Source organism: Podarcis cretensis (genome assembly GCF_951804945.1).
Source record: "Podarcis cretensis genome assembly, chromosome: 5".
Classification (NCBI taxonomy): Eukaryota; Metazoa; Chordata; class Lepidosauria; order Squamata; family Lacertidae; genus Podarcis; species Podarcis cretensis.
In genome coordinates this window covers 47,268,134-47,285,438 of record NC_137174.1, presented here as the reverse complement: position 1 = coordinate 47,285,438, position 17,305 = coordinate 47,268,134, and the positions used below count along the sequence as shown (strand labels likewise).

The following is a 17,305-nucleotide window of genomic DNA, read 5'->3' as shown; positions in this document are numbered from 1 at the left end:
AAATATATAGATACCATATGGCACCTGTGGTCAAATCCACCCCACATTTAAACCACATGGTTCTTTCCCCCCCCCCCCAGTCCTGGGAATGGTAGTTTACCCACACCCAGCTACAATTCCCGATACCCTTAACAAATGAGAACTCCCACGATTCTTTAGGAGAATCTCTATACTTTAAATGTGCTTCAAATGTTTGGTAGTGAGGCATCTAATCATAAGCCTGCATTTTTATCAAGCTTATATTTTGATCAGGGCCTGTATCTTAAAATGAGCTTAAAGATCTTCAAATGTTTCATGCCAGGCAGAAGAGCAGCTGCCTAAGAACCTTGGCAATGTTTTTCCTCCTAGACAAGGGGGCCCCCTGATTTATAGCAGAAAACAATTCTCAAAGTCAAAAAGGGAATTACAGGCTGAGAGCGAGGACACTGACCCTACATATTACAGAAGATAAAAAAAGCAGAGATAAACATAATTAAGAGGGGGTAAATAGTAAAATAAAACCATGTGCCTCCTATTAAACTTGAGCCATATTTTCCTAAGGTTGAAAGGTCAAGAGCAGTGAAAAAGGCAACTGGCTTGGCTGGAGAAGAGAGGTTTTCTTTCTATCTTATTTTGAGGCTGGAAACTCTTCCTTCTTTTTTTTACTTTGAAAAGGTTTATTCTTCTAAAAAGCTATCTATGTTATGTATTAAATATATTGGCTTAAATGTAATTATGCAAAGGAATTAGAAGCTAAGAAATGTTAAATCCTTATGCTAGATTCTTATTTCATATAGTTGGAAGAGATCACAGGGGCCATCAGCCACCAGCCCCTGCCAAGCAGGAAACATCATTAGAGCATACATATGGTTGTCAAGCTTTTGTTTAGAGACCTCCAAAGGAAGGAGATCTTTCAATGATGATGTGAACTCAAGATCCTTGACATCTGTTTAAGATAAAAATTTAAGATTAAACCATTTGTTTTGGAGGGCAATAGGGCGAGGTGAGCTGGTAATTAAGGTTCCTTGTTGAGACACATGTAAGATATATTACTACTTATTTGTCATTTATAGATAGAAGAATATATAGCTTTTTGTTTCCCATAAAAGGGCAGAAGGAAATGGGTGTATCTTTTGTGATTGGTTCTAGCAAACAGCCAATAGGAATTTCAACCAGGCTGATTGGACAGAGGCAGCCACAGGAGGAGCAAGGGGGCTGGATTAAGGAAATATAAGTGCTGGCCAGAATGGCAGGAGGCCAGGCCAGAGCTGTGCCTCATATTTATTTGTCTGACAAATAAATTATTATTTCAATTTCTCTATTGCTGCGTTGAATATTTCATTCCAGCTAAGCGTTAACCACAAGCAGGGTGCTATAGTAGGTTGTGTTTGTTGTGTGTTTCTTCCCTTCCCCACCTCCATCACAAATAGCAGCTTTGGCAGGTGGTGTTCCAATTAGATAATGAAAGCAGCATGGGAAAATGGGTCAAAAACTATCTCCTCATCATAGTGGCTGCTCTTTCGAGTTTTAAAAAACTCACAGCCGATCCTGATGATAGATCCCACGTGCCTCCCCCGGTTGCGCCATCTATCTCAGAGGCATGTAACACATTTCAATATTGTAAAGTAATATGTAGACACCTTAGATTAGAAGGCCGGTGTATGGGGTTGAGCAAGTGTTTGAACTTCAAACAGGAATTACACCATGCAACATTTTATCACGATTTCTTAATCTTCATGGGATGTTGCATCGTAATGCCTTTGCGTTATTCCTCCCCTGAAAATGGGTGGTGAGACTCTCTCTGGAGTTTATGCTAGAAATGCAGAATGTGCAAAACTGAATGTGCAAAACTTACACATTCTAAGGGGTTGCATTTTTCTCACAACTTTGAAAATAGGGGGGAGGTAGGAAAGATTTTATGGCCCAGGTGGCATCTCAGCTATGAATGGTCGTATACTATGGAAGTGTTAGGATAGAGCTGGTGTTCTTACATGTAACCCAGATTTGTAATATGAATATGTGGACCAAATTCCATTCCATTATGTTAATGGCATTTCAGGTCACAAAGCAAAGAAGTGGACAAAAAGCCAACTTATCACTGGAACGCTGAATGAGAGTTTAACCTATTGTTTTGCTCTATTCAGCCAAACTAAACAAGGAAGGCTCTGATCCTGGAAAAAAATCAACAAAACCCATTGTAGTGTATGTTACTAGAAGGGGGGGGGAGAGAGAATGTGATTACTCACTATTCAGTGTCACTCTGAAGCTAGTTCAAGTTTGCAACTGGAAGTAGAGAACAGGAAAGCATTCAAACCAATTGCATATTGTCTATTTGAAATATTTGACTTGGAAAATCAGTTCTAGGTAGTATTAACAGCTAACATTCTCGCCAGTCAAAAGTGACTTGCTATGATTTTTCAAGAGGGAGGGAAACGACACATTCCCAAATTCGCAATGAGCACATTGATGTCTGCAATAGTGCTGTTCCTTGCTGCATGTCACACAAGCATATCCAGGTCTGTATGTTCCAGCCTAAACCTCAAAACAGGAGAGAAGTGAAGAGAGAACATGGCATTCAGACCTACTTTTTGATGGTACACAAAATATTATTTGTGGAAAATTCAGAGTCTCTAGAATCTAGTCAGTCTTATTGCCCTTGCACAGTGGGACCGCCCTTTCTCTCCATGCTGCCCCGGGTAGCCAGCAGCTAGCTGCATGGAAGGGAAGCCCAAGGAGGAGCTACATGTTAAGCGTAGCTCATTCAGTCATTTATTATTTGCATTGATTTCGTTCCAGGAATCCTGCCCCGCAGGTGAAGCAGCAATGGCTGGCTGAGCATCTAACACCCCTCCTCAAGTGAGGACAAAGATATATTGAAGATCAATCATGGATAAATTATGCACAAACAATAAGGCCAGAAAATGGGCTGCATGGCAGGGACAGTAGCAGGAAAATAACTCCTGCTCTGAACCATGTTCACTACTCCCCACTATTTCTATATGATTTTTAAAAAATTATTTATATCTCACCTTTCTTCCATCATAGAACTCAAGGGAGTTTGCTGGGGGGGGGAGGGGAGAGTCACCTGGTAGTCAGTCCTCCAGGCACTGTCCAGACCCAGACCTGCTTAGCTTCAACAAGGTGTCTGCATCACATATCTTGCCAGAAACTGCCTGAGCAGCCTATGCAGACACCACAGGCCAGATAGCATTGGAGCATATCCAAAATGGCAGACATGCTTTACGTTAGCAGAATCTGAAGGTTTGTGATTTGAGTCTTAATTAAAACTTAGAGAGGACCATATAGAGCAGGCTGCAGAATTTAAATGTGTACCATCACAATATAATTCAATGTGGTCCAGCTAATGCTAATGCTAGTACCAATAATCATTTAGGTTACTAGAGTTCTGCAAGAACACCCATGCACAAACCAAATGTTCCAGCATGTTATGTTCACAGTGGTCCGTTGAAATTCTGTCCCACTTGTATGAATGCTACCTTAGAAGTACTTAAATTACCAATGATTTAAACCAATTTCAAGGGTTAGAAACCGGAGTTGCAGTTCCTAAGTACAGCTTGCCACACTTTTGTCTCAAAGAGTTTGATGGAGGGGATTTTAACATCCATGCTGACACGACCTTACAAGGGGCCGCTCGGGACTTCGTGGAAAGCATGGCCTCCATGGGGCTGTCCCTGAATAAGTCTGGCCCAACCCATAGCCGCGGACATGCCTTGGACCTGGTGTTTACCTCTATGGATGTTGGTGATCTGACACTAAGTAAAAGCGAAATGAAAGAAGTGCCATGGTCAGATCACTTCCTGGTGCAACTGGACTTCTCTGCGACCCATCCCCTCTGCAGGGAGGTGGGACTGATTCGGATGGTCCGCCCCCGCCACTTAATGGATCCAAATGGTTTCCAGAGAGTGGTAGGGGATGCTTTATCCCATGTTGATGGCCTTTCAGCCAATTCCCTGGTGGCCCGCTGGAATGTGGAGTTAACCAGGGCTATTGACTGTTTGTCTCCGAAGCGCCCTCTCTGATTGCATGGAGCCTGGAGAGCCCCGTGGTTTTCCATGGATCTGAGGGCAATGAAACAATCGTTGAGACGGCTAGAGGCCGGTGGCAGATAACTCATTCTGAATCTGACCGGACACAGGTTAGAGCTCAACGTCGAGCCTACCAAGTGGCGATAGCGACGGCGAAGAAGACTTTCTTCGCCGCCTCTATTGCATCTGCAGAAAACAGCAGCAGTAGACTTTTTCAAGTGGTTCACAATTTAGCGGAACCACCTGCGACATCGGGGCCCAGTATGGGCCACATGATCTCCTGCAATTATTTTGCAAAGTTTTTTGCAGATAAAATCGCTCAGATTCGGGAAGAAGTAGACTCCACCGTGGGAGCAGGGCCAGGGCGGGAGAGTGCTAGAGTCCTGTCTAGTCAAGTTGTGTGGGATCAATTCCAATCTGTTACCTCCAAGGATGTGGACAGGCTGCTTGGACGAGTGAAGCCAACCACCTGTCTCCTGGATCCTTGCCCATCCTGGCTTATAAAAGCTAGCCGGGAAGGACTGGGTGATGGGCTTCGTGGGGTGGTGAATTCTTCCCTCTGTGAGGGAGCCTTCCCAGACCCGCTGAAAGAGGCGGTTATTAAACCGCTTCTTTAAAAAACATCTTTAGGTGCGGCCACAATGGCCAATTATCGCCCAGTCTCAAATCTTCCATTCTTGGGCAAGGTGATTGAGCGAGTGGTTGCTGAACAACTCCAGTCACGCCTGGAAGAAGCGGACCATTTGGATCCCTTCCAGTTGGGATTCAGGCCTCATCATGGGACTTAAACTGCCTTGGTCGCACTGGTTGATGATCTCCAGCGGGCTAGGGACAAAGGTGAGAGCTGTTTCCTAGTTCTGCTGGATCTCTCAGTGGCGTTTGATACCATTGACCATAACATCCTTCTGGACCGTCTTGAGGGGCTGGGAGCTGGGGGCACTGTCATACAGTGGTTCCGCTCCTTCCTCCTGGGCCGTGTTCAGAAAGTGGTGGTGGGGGATGAGTGTTCAGAACCCTGGGCTCTCACTTGTGGGGTGCCTCAGGGTTCTGTCCTTTCCCTCATGCTTTTCAACATTTACATGCAGCCACTGGGTGAGATCATCAGGAGGTTTGGGCTGGGTGTTCATCAGTATGCGGATGATACCCAGCTCTATCTCTCTTTTAAATCAGAAACAGTGAAGGCGGTGAAGGTCCTGTGTGAGTGTCTGGAAGCGGTTGGAGGATGGATGGCGGCTAACAGATTGAGGTTGAATCCTGACAAGACAGAAGTACTGTTTTTTGGGGACAGGAGGCGGCAGGTGTGGAGGATTCCCTGGTCCTGAATGGGGTAACTGTGCCCCTGAAGGACCAAATCCACAGCCTGGGAGTCATTTTGGACTCACAGCTGTCCATGGAGGCACAGGTCAAATCTGTGTCCAGGGCAGCTGTTTACCAGCTCCATCTGGTACGTACGCTGAGACCCTATCTGCCTGCAGACTGTCTCGCCAGAGTGGTACATGTTCTGGTTATCTCCCGCTTGGACTACTGCAATGCACTCTACGTGGGGCTACCTTTGAAGGTGACCCGGAAACTACAACTAATCCAGAATGCGGCAGCTAGACTGGTGACTGGGGGCGGCTGCCGAGACCATATAACACTGGTCTTGAAAGACCTACATTGGCTCCCAGTACATTTCCGAGCACAATTCAAAATGTTGGTGCTGACCTTTAAAGCCCTAAATGGCCTCGGTCCAGTATATCTGAAGGAGCGTCTCCTTCCCCATCGTTCTGCCCGGACACTGAAGTCCAGCTCCGAGGGCCTTCTGGTGGTTCCCTCACTGCGAGAGGCCAAGTTACAGGGAACCAGGCAGAGGGCCTTCTCGGTAGTGGCGCCCGCCCTGTGGAACGCCCTCCCATCAGATGTCAAAGCGATAAACATCTACCTGACATTCAGAAGACATCTGAAGGCAGCCCTGTTCAGGGAAGTTTTTAATATGTGACATTTTAGTGTATCTTTCATCTTTGTTGGAAGCTGCCCAGAGTGGCTGGGGAAACCCAGCCAGATGGGCGGGGTACAAATAATAAATTATTATTATTATTATTATTATTATTATTATTATTATTATTAACCCAAACTAAGTACATGATCAGACCAGCAGTTGAAAATCCCTTAGAGATATCTTTAGCTTCCTCTCCCCAGCCTCACCTTACATTTAGGCTGTGCTGAAAGCCTGCTGATGTCACTGAGCAAACTTGGGTGCTCTTATTTCACAGGCAAACAATGGTCATTGATAATACTAAGATACAGAAATCAGATCCACTAAACCATTTTTAAACAGTAGAATCTCAAACCAGAGACTAATAAAACCCACATCTTCCTTGTCTTTGGAGTAAAGCCAGCTCTCCAATAGAATTAAGTGACTTAATCTATCCCATGCATGCCATGGGTAAAATAAATAACCCCTTTGAGATTCCTCTCAGCAGGAAAGCCAGAAGGGTCCACTCATCAGCACATTTCCAAAACAACTTTACTGATCCTCACTCTAATAAAGGCTAATCCAATATTTCCAAGAAACTGGCAGAGCCACTCCACTTATTCTTCACTTGCTAAAATGTCCAACTATATAAAACAGAGATGAACATTTGGCAGTTCAGCTATGGTGGTGGAGCTTTCTGCTGCTGCAACAGGAGGCTTCTAACAGTAGATGGCCAATGACAGGCAAAGTCAGCTGATTCTAGTTTTGTCCCCCATCCTCCTCCCTGCAGGTTCTACAAGGGCAACACTGATACTTAGGAGGAGGAGGAGAGGAAGCCAGTGCTACCACCTCAACTGGTTGTTAGAAGCCAGGCAGGTAGGTGCTGGCTGAGGACAGGCTGGTGGGGCATTTGCCTGCATGGGCCAGTCTCTACTGCTTCTCCCATGAACCTCCCTTGCCACCAGCAGAGAAGGAAGCCCACAGCATCCAACAGCCTCAAATCTGCCCCCCCCCCGAAACAGAGAATTGCTCCCTTAATTTCAATTTTCTGCTACTTTTAATGAATGCCGTCTTGATCTTCAAAAATCAAATGTTTATGTTCTTATTAATATCGTCTTAATTCCGTAAAGCACCCTGGTACTTCTTACACCTTCATTATACTGTTTCTGGCAAATGTTGAAGACACATCTCTTTACACTGGTTTTTGACATTTGAGGTGTATATTTTAAGGACAAACATTATTTTTGTGAGTGTAAATTTTTTTTAAAAAAAACTGTTTTAATGTTGTGTTTTAATGTGGAAACTCGCCCAGGGACCTTAGGGTGAAGGGTTGGTAAATCGTCATCGTCGTCATCCAGAACACTGTTTTGGGATAGTTCCATAGGCAACTCCTACTTTGGCTCTCCTTCAAACAAATCATAAGCCAAAATTTTAATGTTCATGCCTATAAAACTTTACAGATTAATAGTTATAATGTACTTGGTAATTCATTTAAATCACATCAGGAATGAAAGAGAGCTAAAGGCATTTAGGGGGGCAATTTCTTTGCTGGTTAATGAAACAAGCAATGAAATGGAGGAGCAACTGGAATGCCACTAACGACACTAACAATGCAAAAAGCAACTTATTTGCCAATTAGGTTTAAAGCACTCAACTCTTGTCTTGTACTGTATACACATAGCCCAATTGACAACTTATGGCTCAGGTGGGCTTTCAGTCAGTACCACCATTAATAAAAGCTGCAACAGCCAACTCACTCAGGACTCAGCTATACAGCTGCAACTAAAATGTTTTAAGTGTGTTTTAAGTGCAATATACAATGTGGCACTAGATGGCTATGGTGAATTTATGTAAAATCCAATATATTTTTAAATATATCTGTTAAAATTAACTGCCTCCTTTTCATGGTCAGTCTTGATGTATAAATAAATGTACTAAAATATAGTTGTACAAAATAGAAGGGAGCACAACATTTATATCATACTTAAATAAAGCTATTCACAGTAGGTAAAGGTTAAGTCCAGTCAAATTTGACTATAGGGTGTGGTGCTCATCTCCACTTTCAGGCCGAGGGAGCAGGTGTTTGTCTGCAGACAACTTTCTGGGTCATGTGGCTAGCCAGAATAAACTGCTTCTGGCACAATGGGACACCGTGACAGAAGCCAGAGTGCACAGAAACTCCATTTACCTTCCCACCGCAGCAGTACCTACTTATCTACTTGCACTGGTATGCTTTCGAACTGCTAGGTTGGCAGGAGCTGGGACAGAGCAACTCCATCATATGGATTCAAACTGCTGTAATTATGATTGGCAAGCCCAAGAGGCTTGGTTTGGTGGTTTAAAGCCAGTATTCGCAGCAATCCTGTTGGACTCATGGACAGGATCATATGCCTTAGGCAGTGGTCTGGGAGCAAGATCCCTATTGTTGATCTATTATGTGGGACATTCCCCTGCATGATTTATCTTGATAAGTAGTTAGAAACAGGATCTATATGAAATGCTTCCCCACCCCAAGGGTTGCTCTCAGTTCAATGCAACAATGTCAGATTTGCAAATGTGGAGACCAGCAATCATCAAGGAAACCTTGACACGCATGCAAAGAGCTAACTGATATTCAAGAGGAGATATGGTTAAGGATAATGAAATCTGCAAGATGGCATTGCAGACAATGGTACAGTGGATCTGGCAGTATGGTAATGTCCGGAAGGGACCCTTTCAGTAAGACATACTCTACTGAATAGGGTAAAGGTATTACAGGCCAGTCCAATCTCTGCTGAGCTGTAGCAAAATTCCAGTGGTCTTGGTACTCAACTAGGATTGTGTTTCTGCTGGGAAATCAAGACACAGTGGGGACTGTCATCTTTATGAAATATGATTTATCAGGGTAAATATGGTTGACAAATATGGTTTGTCAGGATAATGACTTTGTCATCCCCTGCCTTTGTTCTTTGACAGCACATATCTACAACCTGTTTAAGTGTAGAGAGAGTTCACAGCATTTAAATCCCAAGGGGGGGGGCTCATCCTTTCCTAGCAGCCCAGCATTGGATTCAGAGGCATCCTAAGCCCCATCTCTCTGTAACAGCCTGCTCCAACCAGCCAGCATTGCTACTGCCCTTCAGTCCCTGCATGGAGTTCTGCCTGCTTCCACCTGCTTCTTCCCAACAGTCATTGCAAGAAAACTCCTCCGCTTCTGCTTCCAGCATCCATCCCCTGTCACCCTGGCAACCTTAATTTCAAAGGCAGTGACATCTCACCCTGTGTAACCCTGGTAGCCTTCTCCTTTCTTTTCTGATGCTGAATGTCTCACCTTATGTCAGGGCAATGACTTTGTCATCACCTGCCTTTGCTCTTTGACAGCACCTCTCTAACCAAACTCCTGAGGAAGCTGTCTTGACTTAAATTTTTTTAGGCCTTGCTAAATCCATTGATCAAACCCCACCATTTCCTAATTTCATAAATTATGGGGATACTAGAACACAGAAATGGTAGGGGATCCTTGCCCCCTGCAAACCCATCACACGAGAGAAAAGGAAATAGAGGACGCTTCATCTCAGACTTTTGACTGCCCACTCATGGCTCTGGTGGTGGCAGAATTACAATCCACTCAAAAGTACTCTCCTAAGTAATTTGTATCACTTAGAGATTTTGCCATCAGAAAAGCGTCCATTTAATGGCTTTCCTTGTTTTATCCTTATTCTCTACCCCAAATCTTCAAATCTTCTCCCAAGAACCAATGAAGTTCACAATTAGCAGCAACAACAATTCATTGCTTCCTGTCACCGTTAAGAGGTTGCTTGTTTGCAGGGGAAATGTTTACATGGGAGGAATCAAAATGAGCATGAACATCTGGACACTGGAAAGCTTTCGTGTGGATGCTACACACACACACACACACACACACACACACACACTGCCTGCTTACTCCCTATCTATCTATATTTGTAGTAAATAGTATTATTAAGTACTGCAGCATTCATCAAATACTTAAACATATGGACCATTTTCAGTAGGAAAATATGTTCACAATAAAATAAATCCCTCTGCCTTTCAGGGCTGCAAATTCCATTTTAAAGGAGCAATAAAGGCTCAGGGAGTCTCAGAGGAAACAATGCATTACAAGTCTTCGCTAAAGGTTGCCTCAGCCATCTGACCCTTCTGTTCTTGGCTCGGTACGGTGAGCTCTCCAGTCACCAGTGGGCCAAGATGTCTTTTCTTCAAGTGAAATGCTTGGAGGGAAGTTCTCTCCAAGGCGTATAGTCCCTTTATATCCACATCATATATTTAAAGTGCATCCAACACACATTTAAAGGCTGTGACTTCTTCCCAAGGAATCCTGGGTACTGTAGTTTAAGAGGGCTGGAAATTGCAGCCCTGTGAGGGGGAATCTCTAAGCCTCATGATTTCCCTTAAGCCTTATTAATCAACATTGTTAATCACCTCAGCCACACTATTTCTTTCAGTATTTTTTCATCCCACCCCTCCATTCCAAAGTGAAGCTTTCCAGGCAGATAACATCAGCAACTTAAAATATAATACCATATAATTAACATAACCATTAAAAAACACGGTAAGATAAACCTAGGAAGAGCCTGCTGGATCAGGCCAGTGGCCCGTCTACTCTGCCCACAAGCAGGATTTGAGCAGAACAGCATTCTTTCCTCTTGCAGTTTCCAGCAATTGATATTCAGAAGCATACAGCCTCCACCTAAGGAGGCAGAGCTGAGCCATGATGGCTCTTAAGGATAGCCTTATCCACCATGAATTTGTCCAACCCTCTTTCAAAACTATCCAAGTTTCTGGTCATCCCTGTGTCTTGTGTGAGTGACTTCCATACCATAATTATGCACAGTGTGAAGAAGTACTTTCTTTTATCTGCCCTGAATCTTCCAACATTCAGATTCATTGGATGACCATGAGCTCTCATGTTACGAGAAAGAGGGGAAAGCCCTTTCTCTAGCCACTTTTCCACGCCAGTCATCCTTTTTATACACTTTTATTGTGTCACTTATTATTCACATTTTCTTGAAATTGAAAGCCCCAAATGTTGGAACTTCTCCTCATAGGAAAGACTGGGTAGCAAATAAACAAAAGGTCTGTATTTCAGAAGGAGAAAACAAAAATGGACACAGAAAACAGACCAAAGGCCTTTAGATCACAATAGAAAACCAATTAGGAAGCGGTTTGGAGCAGGAGTGATATGAGTTCAAATCCTATTCCCTAAACATTCATGAAGCTCACATATGAACCAGAAACCAGTGGTAAGATATATTCCTACCAGATGGTCAAGATCTCAGTCAAGAACGTGGTAGCTGTATTTTGAACTACAGTTTCTAAAAGTCTTCAAAGGCCGCCTCACGACCAATACACTACAGCACAGTGGAACCTCAGGTTACTTACGCTCCTTGCGCACGCTTTGGGTTACAAGCTCCACTAGCCCAGAAATAGGGGCTCCTGGTAGTAAACTTTGCCCTGGGATGTGAGCGGAAGTTGCGCAACTGTGGCAGCAGGAGGCCCCATTAGCAAAAGCTTGCCTCCAGTTAAGAACGGTTTCAGGTTAAGAACGGACCTCCAGAACAAATTAAGTTCATAACCGGAGTTACCACTGTACTCAAAAGCCAGAGGTTACCAGAGCCTTAATTATATTGGTTGTACTTAGATGATTTAGATGATTCAAGTTTAGTCACCTCAGAGTGGAAACAAGTCCCCATGGTATAAGGCAGTGCTTTTTTTCTTTAAATTTTTTTTAAGGGTACTCTCATTTTGACTCGAGAAAATCAACATTTTATAGTTCAAATCGGGAAAAATAAATACAGTAAATGGACAAAAGTACAAAGAACATGCATTACTCATTTTGAAATACTGCCCCTCAATGAGGCCAAACTTTCATCAGTAAAACACCACACATCCACATTCCACACTGCTTCACACATTAAACGTTCGCTTCCGTCTGAGACTCAGGAAAAACCGTGACAGGAAATGAGGCCACCATCAGGGGTAGCAACGAAACTGGCGATTCACAGTGCTAGAGAAGAAACTAAAAGTTTTAATTTTTTAGTTTCTTCTCCCATTAGATTCACAAAATGTTTAGGGGTATGTGTCCCTCTGCATCCCCCCAGAAAAAAAGCACTGGCATCAGGTAAAGATATCTCCAAGCTCTGCTACTGCAGATGCTGGTGGTTAACCCTGGAATACCATCCCCATGTAATTCATGTGTTTTAACCACTGTTCCATTTTTTGGAAAACCTGAACATAAAGCCTCGATACAGCACTGCAGGTTACAGTCAGTGAGTGTACACTCTATGCACCTATGCACTTATTTACACTGCAACTGAGCTGTACTAATCAACCAGTGGACAGCCTTTCACACAAACACCTGTACATGCACAGAGACAGCTTATACCTGTGTTCGGTCTAGTAAGCGAACAACAAGCCCACTGTAATAAGCTCTGTGAGAAATGATAAGTTGCAAGGCAGGAAATACCGTCTCATAAAAGAAGCATGTTTCATTTTCACTTAACATTCTCATCAGCAAGGAAAGATTTATGTGAGCCAAGACTTTAAAAGGTCAAATCAACTCCATGACTCCTGAGTCAAATTAGATGGCCAGCCTTTGGAGCATGACAGGTTGGCAACCACTCACCTAATGTTACCTGAACTAGTTTTGCCTTGTAGAATTTCCCAAATCCCTTGGGATATCCATCCATATTTTCTCACATCACATTATGAGATACAGAGAAGCAGGTCATAGCACAGGAATAGGGAATCTGTAGCTGCTCAGCTGTTATTGGGTTCCAACTCTCATCAGCCCCAACCAGCATGGCCAATGGTGAGGGATGATGGGAGTTGTAGTCCAGCAACAGCTTGAAGACCAAATGTTCCCCTTGCCTATCTGGATTTTTTGCCTATGCAATGCTGCTTCTTGCTTGCCTGGATAGGGAGAGATGCCTGAATGAGAAGGGATGCTCACCACTGCTTTAGAAGAATGACATATTCAACAAGAAGCACAAAGCAAGGCATGATGAGAACTAGGGAGTCTCTGGTTCTCAGTCCAAACCACTGTAAGCCAACCACAAGATCATTTCCTCTGCATCCTGCCCAGCCAGCTCAGTAAGGCATCCACATGGTCCCTGCATGACCCACGCTTTAGTAAACAAAATCAAATAAGCAGCAGCAGAAGCAATTTTACATCGAGAGCAGAGTCAAAATACAAAGGCAGGCAGCAGCATACTGTGGCCAGCAGCTGTTTCCATCCTGATGCATATACGATTTCCCCGCCTCCAAATGCCGTGAAGAAAATGCATAGAAATGTGCAATCAAGGGGCTCTGCCTGGGGACCTTAGTACACGGCAGCACAGAGCCCATTTAAGTACAGTTCAAAAATAAATGTCACTTTACCTGGTCTCTGTTTCTCCATTCAGTACACAGAGGCTTGAGGAGCACGAGGCACTACGAGGGCAGACAAAGTGGTGCTTGAATAGGTGTGTCGAAGTAGCTCCTGCATGTTGCAGCTTGACAGCTCTCTGTCATGTGGGTGGCATTCTTACAAAGAAGCAGAGACTTTGCAACTCTGAAAAATGATATCACAAGGCCAAGTTAACTCACTGGGTGCCTTAAGAGGCAGAGAGCAAATGCACGTCACAGAACAAGACAGTCTTCTCTTGCTGACAGCAACTGCACAATTGCTACTTATTTTGTGCGTGGGATCCAGGCGCCTTCACTAAAGAAGAGGCTGCTCCGGGTGCAGGCAGGTTGCGTTTTCTAAGCAGTCGACAAACAATACTGAGGAAAGCACAACTTGCTCAGCAACACTGTTGCGATTGCTGTGCACTTGTACAAATGTCACTGGCAGCTATTGAAAACTGCCTGAAGATAGGCATGCCATTATCTACATTCTTTCTGTTTTGTTTTGTTTTAAGAAAGTGTTAGATTTTGGGTGTTCCCTTGCGGAATGAAACTTGTGGAGGAAACCTGACCCAGATCTTTTTAAACCAACAGCAGCAACTCCATTTTCCACCCATGCAGATAAACTTATTTCACTCATTTTTTCATTTACCTGCTCCTCTCCACTGTAAGAAAATTATGAAGTGGGTATTAAGGGAATAGCAACTCTGATCTCACCCTGCCAGAGCACAGCCTCTCTGACATTTGGCATTTCGAGTAGTGGTCCGTGTAGTGGGGCAGATCTATGGAGTCAGCCTCACAACACTGATATTACCAAAACTTACTTGAATGGGGGTGAGGCACAGGGCAAGTGCATGGTGGGGATGCATGGATCAACTAATGCTGCTTCCAGGCCACCTACACAGCCCATATTGTGTTCCTCCCCTGCCCTGGCAGGGGTGCTGGCAAGTGCAAAGAGGGTTCTGTATCTCTGCCCTACCGCACTGCCACATTATTTGCCACCACAATATTTGCCATGGCCAGAGAACGCGCGCGCACACACACACACACATCTAAAATATATTATGCATAAAATACAACCCTATGCACAAATCATTATTTTTGTAATGTCATTGGGTGATATCTTATGTTGTTTACACTCAACACTGTAGACCCAAGGAAATCAAAATAATTCAACAAAATTTTGCCAGCTGAGTTAGACATTAACTCTACTAATGTTAAATTTCATTTACTATCTTCTCATGAAGGTTGCTATTCCAAAATGTATCAAATGACTTATAGCTTCTTAAATTATCCAATTTCTCCTCATTTATTTGTTTGTATGCATATCTACCTCCTTTTTCTTTTCTTTTGCCAATACATAAATGACCACCCTATCCATTTTCTCTTCCTTTAAAAGAGTTTTGTCAGAGACTTAATCCTTCCACGCAGACAAAAAGTTCTGGCCCATCGAAGAACGATTGAAATATCTGAAATATTTTCAATGGGAGTAACATCACTCAGCATGAAAAGAAACACCAATGAATACATTATTATCTGCATATCTAATAAAACACTTCCAGAAAACTCCTATTAGATATAATTCTTTATATTTCACTTTTTTTAAAGGAAGCAGCTTATTTAGTGGCACCAGCTACTCACAAGAGGGAGGTATCAACAGGCTGCATTAAAGTAAAGGTAAAGGTACCCCTGCCCGTACGGGCCAGTCTTGACAGACTCTGGGGTTGTGCGCCCATCTCACTTAAGAGGCCAGGGGCCAGCGCTGTCCGGAGACACTTCCGGGTCACATGGCCAGCGTGACATCGCTGCTCTGGCCAGAGCCAGAGCCAGAGCCAGAGCCGCACACGGAAACGCCATTTACCTTCCCGCTGGTAAGCGGTCCCTATTTATCTACTTGCACCCGGAGGTGCTTTCGAACTGCTAGGTTGGCAGGCGCTGGGACCGAGCAGCGGGAGCGCACCCCGCCGCAGGGATTCGAACCGCCGACCTTTCGATCGGCAAGTCCTAGGCGCTGAGGCTTTAACCCACAGCGCCACCTGCGTCCCGTAACAGGCTGCATTAGGGAATCCTAAATTTTGCAGAAATACTAAACAAATAATCAAACAAAGCACAAAGCAGATAAACCCACCCGCTAAAACAGCCTAGTAAGTAAATACTCTCTCGTCATGCCCCCCCCTCCACTTTTATATTGTTATTTCCATCTTCAGTGATTTGCTTGGTCTGAGAGGTACAAAACATTTTAAAAGATTCCAGAAAACTAAACAACAGAATAACACATAGCCTCCCACATTTCCAGCACTACCAGAATATATGTACAGTATCTATTGTGGAGGTCTTCACGTGGATTGCATTTCATTTAACAAGGCAAGAGCTGGAGCTCTCACATGCACTGTTCTCGGTCCTCTTGATTGAAGGTTAAGTCTCTCTCTACCCCATCCAAGCGAGGCAGCCAAGAAAAAGAAGGAACAACGGCTGCTTCTGCCTGTGCTACTACTACTACCACAACTACCGAGCACAGAGGCCTCCTTTTTTCAATATGTGATTTATGGAATGAAGCTCTTGGCATGTCTGCCACAGGCTGTCACAACATGTGTCAGAACTCCAAGACTGAAATATTATCCCATTGCCTTCCAAAATGGATTGCGGCTTTGAGCAAATTCTTTTAAACAAAAAAAAGGGGGGGGGAGAGAATTTGCAGGCAGTTCTTTTCTCAGGAGTCTCTGTTCTTTCTTCCTGCAGCCCCGTGAAAAGAATATTAATCTGACGTCTTTCTCCAACAGCAACTTGGGATGCTTCTTATTGTTCTTTTGTTCTTTTAAGTGTACATTCAGAGGATCTCAGGGTAGGAGAAGACGGCTTCCCTCTCTGCATTCACTATCTCTGCTACTCGGAGCGCTAATAAAACATGGGTAGTACTTATCCAGATTGGCTCAAAGACAGTGGCGCCTCATTACTCAACTGGAGCTCAGGGGCTGACCAGGGAAGCTGAGAAATGCATATGGAAGGGGCTGATGGGATGGATATGGGAAGGTGGCTTCCAACATTACACGTCATGCTTTGAAAAAGCACAAAGAAAGTGGCAATAAAGTGCATTCTTCTGAAAAGTGTCAAATGTAAAAATGGTCAGATATGAGCAAGATTTGAGCCCAGCAGAAAAATTCCCATGAACCCCACTCTACATTATTAATTCACCAGTCACCACATTACCAAGACAAAGGACATCAGCCATTTTCTACCCACTCCAGATGTCCTTTTTATTGTTACTTCATGATGATATGTGTTCACGATACTATGGGGTTAGTTATACGGGGTCCCATTTTCAGCACTGTTTGTGCCTGCAAGTTTCAGGGCAGACATGCAGCTTTGTTTTCGACTGGTGCGTGTTCTGTAGCTTCCTGCCGAAATTCTGTAGCTTTTTATACAGTGAATGCCCTTTTGCATCCTACTCGTGTTGTGCTATAGCACACGGCTGCTCCTTCAAACAGCAATCACATTGGTGAAGCATCGCAGAACTAATAAACTGAAATGATGTGCCGATGGTCCAATATAAATCCACTACCAATATCCTTTTAGTGCATCAATAGTATGAATGCACCTGCAAAAAAACAACAACCCCAAAAACCACCAGTCTGGAGGGGTCCTTGCATTTTCAAAAGTGAGACTTCAAACTTGGAGTCTTGGAGTCCTCACACCTCCGCCTCAAAACATTGCACTAAGCATGGCCATGGACATAGCCAAGGAGGGGGAGGGAGGGGCAGCTGTCCCCCATCAATAAAAATCAATTAAATACATTGATAACTGAGGTTCTGTTCACCCCCCAACAAAACAAAAGGCCTGCCCCCCCCAACAAAAATCCTAGCTACACCCATAAGCATGGCCAGCCTGTGGCCCACCCATTCAATCTGAGAATCTGTTGGGTGGA

At 44.0% G+C, this 17,305-nt stretch overlaps 1 protein-coding gene across 1 annotated transcript in view; it reads right to left on the bottom strand.

Moving 5' to 3' along the window:
• Positions 1-13,522, bottom strand: part of FGFR2 (fibroblast growth factor receptor 2) — a 146,375-nt gene extending 132,853 nt beyond the window's left edge. The window contains exon 1 of the mRNA XM_079976635.1: positions 13,378-13,522. The gene's annotated coding sequence lies outside the window, so the exon portion shown is untranslated. The remainder of the gene's footprint in view (positions 1-13,377) is intronic.
• Between the last annotated feature and the right edge of the window lie 3,783 nt (positions 13,523-17,305).